Source organism: Mus pahari, chromosome 16 (assembly GCF_900095145.1).
Source record: "Mus pahari chromosome 16, PAHARI_EIJ_v1.1, whole genome shotgun sequence".
NCBI classification, from domain to species: domain Eukaryota; kingdom Metazoa; phylum Chordata; class Mammalia; order Rodentia; family Muridae; genus Mus; species Mus pahari.
Window position 1 is genome coordinate 41,005,411 of NC_034605.1, and position 3,690 is coordinate 41,009,100.

Genomic DNA, 3,690 nt, shown 5'->3' on the forward strand with positions numbered 1-3,690 from the left:
AATAAAGAAAATAATAATAATAATAATAAAAAGAAATGATAAAAAATAAAAAAATTTAAAAAAGAGAAGAAAAGGAGGGAAGAGAAGGAAGAGGAAGAAGGAAGGGTCAAAGAGGAGGAAGGGAGAAACAGAAAGTGGGGGAGGGAGAAGACCTAGAGTTACTATACCTGGTAAAGGAGCAGCAGGGGCGGCAGGGGGTGGAGTTCAGAGAAACAGGACAGGAATACCACCGTCCCAGGAAAGCGGGGCAGTGTGTGTGGTCCTTGTGCCAGCCTCCCAGGGTAGAGGCTGACACCAGCGCCCGGAGGTGACGGAGGTGAAGAAATGAAGCTGGAAAGTTTGACAAGAAAAGGAGAGGTTAGACTGTCATCTGAGGGGGAGGGGTGCAGGGGACTGGGGAGTCTTTGGGGACTAAAGGGGGCAGATACAAGAGAACCAGAGAGGACAGAATTGTTGCTAAGGCAAGAGAGAAAGGGCTATCGGTTGCTAAAGAGGAGAGGGAGGGAGAACTTTGCAGAGTCAGTGGGAAGGAAAGCAGGTGTCTGACTCCCTGAGATGGGGACTGGGAAGAAAATGGGGGACCACAGAGGTCAGTGGTGATAGAAAGGACCCTGGAGAAGTTCGGTTTGGTTCAGTGATGTGGGTGGTTCTTTGCAAAGAGCGAGCTGGTGGCGAGGACTGGTTTAGGAACGAGCGCAGGTCATGTGGTGCCAGGGAGGCAGGTCCTTGTACAGCAGATCTGCGCCATGACCTCGGAGGTGAGTATGAAAACCAGCTTGGCCTTGAGAAACAAAATGCAGATGTTTGCTACCTGTGCCAGGCACGGATCCTGAGTCCAGGGATGTAAGGGAAGTAAAGAAGCATGGGTACCAGGGCGCGATGTGCCAGGAAGGAATGCGGAGAGTTTGCCGGGCAATGGCAGAAAAGACAGAAGGCCGGGGGAGGCAGTGGGGTCGGGCAGGTTCTTAGGAAGCAAAATAAAAAAGTAGACTAAGTAAAAATATCCCAAGTCCAAATCTGAGGGCACCATCTGCAGGTCCCTCTTGGCAGCAGCACAGCCAGGGACTCTGGGGCGGTCCCACCGTGGACATGACAAGTCCTCATCTGGTCAGCTGTAGCAGTCAGGGACAATGGTTGTGAAAATCCCAAGTAGGCTGGCTGCCTGCAAGGGGGTGGCCAGCCAGCCTCGAACTCTGAGAAGCTGCTGTGTGGGCCTCACCCCGGCCTTCCCTCAGAGGACCTGAAAGCGGCGTCCTCACTCAGGGTTACTCTATGGCAGGGGACAACAGAGGCCCATTTCTTGCCTGCAGAAAGCAGAAGAAAACACATAATCTTACTCTGCTGTCTTTGGGAAGTCGTGGAGGCTGTGTGGAGGGAATTCATTCTCTCTCTCTCTCTCTCTCTCTCTCTCTCTCTCTCTCCACCTCTGGAGTGCTGGGATTAAAGGTGAGTGCCACCATAACCAGCTACCGAGGAAGCCTGGGGGGGGTGGGGGGGGAGTGGAGGCAGGGGACTGAAAGACACCGGTCTCCTTCCCCGCCACCACCTGTCACTATGAAAGAACACCTGACTACCAGGACCCTACAGAGTGGGTCACCCAGACAAAGTGAGGCAAAGAAGCTAAGGCAATCTCCATCAGGAAGACCTCACACCTGTGTCTGGCCTCCGGAGACTGGAGACAGACTGAAGGCTTAACTCTACTTCCCAAACCTGGCCCCGCCCACCCTGCTTTCTGATAGACCTGATGCTCTTGGATGACCACACCTGCGGCCAAGCTGACCTGGGAGTTTCCAATCAATGACCTGTGTGGGGCCCACAGAGCGCCTGTCTGTCTGTAGCCCTGGCCTTCCTTCCCAAGCCTTTTCCTCCAAGGTTGGTGGTCCTCTCTCTGTGGCCACACATTTGTCACCTGAGGTCCATCCAGATGCCCTGGAACAGTGATGGTGTGGCCTCCTTCAGGCCAACTGAATCAGCAAGGTCAACTTAAGGTCATCCTGGACCACAACAATGAGAGCCTGTTTGTTTAAAAAAAAAAAAAAAAGTAGTTACTGCAAGAGTGATATCTCTCTCTGGGATGTGTCAGATGTCAATTTTTTTTTTCTTTCTTTTTNTTTTTTTTTTTTTTCGAGACAGGGTTTCTCTGTGTAGCCCTGGTTGTCCTGGAACTCACTTTGTAGACCAGGCTGGCCTCGAACTCAGAAATCCNCCTGCCTCTGCCTCCCAAGTGCTGGGATTAAAGGCATGCGCCACTACGCCAGGCTAGATGTCAATCTTTCCAAAAGAGAACTAGACAATGAGGAAGCCAGCATTGCCACTTGGGGTGTGGCTGCTGCTGTGACCCTGGATGCTGACGTCCTCTGTCAGCTGTTCTTGGAACTGCACCCCATCCAATAGATGGGTGGATCACAAGTCAAACTCGGAGGAGTAGGAAGGTCCCCGACAGGGGTCCACGGATGACTGGCCAATGGGAGTCCGTTTTGTCTCCCCTCGACCCTCTGCATCCTCACCCGTCTGCTGGGGCCTGAGTTAGGACTCAAGTATTTATTTGTTCTTCTATCTGAGTTGGGTCTCGCTGTGTTGCCTCCATTGGCCTCTAACTCCTGAGATCAAGCATTACCCGGGACTTCCGGGGGGGGGGCACCCTGGCTTCTGAGTTTAATTTTTCTCTCGCACTAGAGAAACAGTTCAGAATCCTAAAACGGAAGGGCTTGCTATGTGCTCAAGAGCATGGAAGGTGCAAATGTGTCGATTTGAATCTAAGATAAAGTGAACCATGAAGTTAGGAAAAGTGGGGTGCTGGCAGCCCTGCTGAGATGCGGCAGCACCCCACCTCCCCAGGGGCTCTTTCAGATTTTTTTTATAAAAGCGGGCTCTTAAGCCAGCCTCCTGAGATTCCAGAGTTTGCCTTAGACAGGGGTGGGATGAACGTGGGGGGGTGGGGGAGAGTTGTTTCCAGGGGAGTCGGGTGCTTGTGGCTCACTGGAGAGGGTGCTGATTCACTCTCCCGGGATGTGACTGGGTATGACCAAGGTGAGCTGGTGTCGAGTGCAAGGCTGCTTCCTGTGGCCAGTCTCCTGCCTCCACCCAAAGCTCGAAATGGCCCTTTCCACGAGTCCAGCAGCGCCATCACTGCATACACCTGTGAAGATGGAGTGAACGATTGCCTCCACCTTTGACCTCCCGTGGCCTGGCACCCTGGCACCCAGCAAGGTTCAGACGTGTCCGTAAGCCATTCACATCAGTTTATTTCCACCCACTATGATTCAAAGCAATTCTATTCAAGTCACATCAGCACAATTCAAGTTTACAGTGAGCACACACACACACAGAAGCCAGCCTCCGAGAGCCAGCTGGGGGAATCCACCTGCCTCCGGATAACTCCCATTTGGATGGAGTATTACTCAGCTTGGGAATGTGGCTCAACCCCCCCCCCAGGTCTATGGACTGGGGCGGGGGGGGGGGACACTCAACCCTTTACGAGGCCTCCTTTGTAAGCCCAGCCTGTAGACACTCATCATTGAATATTTCTTCAAATGGTCATGGAAGCTGCCGAGTTATGTTCAGTCAAGGAGGTACGGGCTAGCTTACTTCACACAGAATCCTGTCTCCTGCCATCTTTGTCATAAAGCCACAGATGAGGCAGGGACATGAGAGCCCGCTGACCCAAGTGACCCTAGAGCTGGGCCTGAG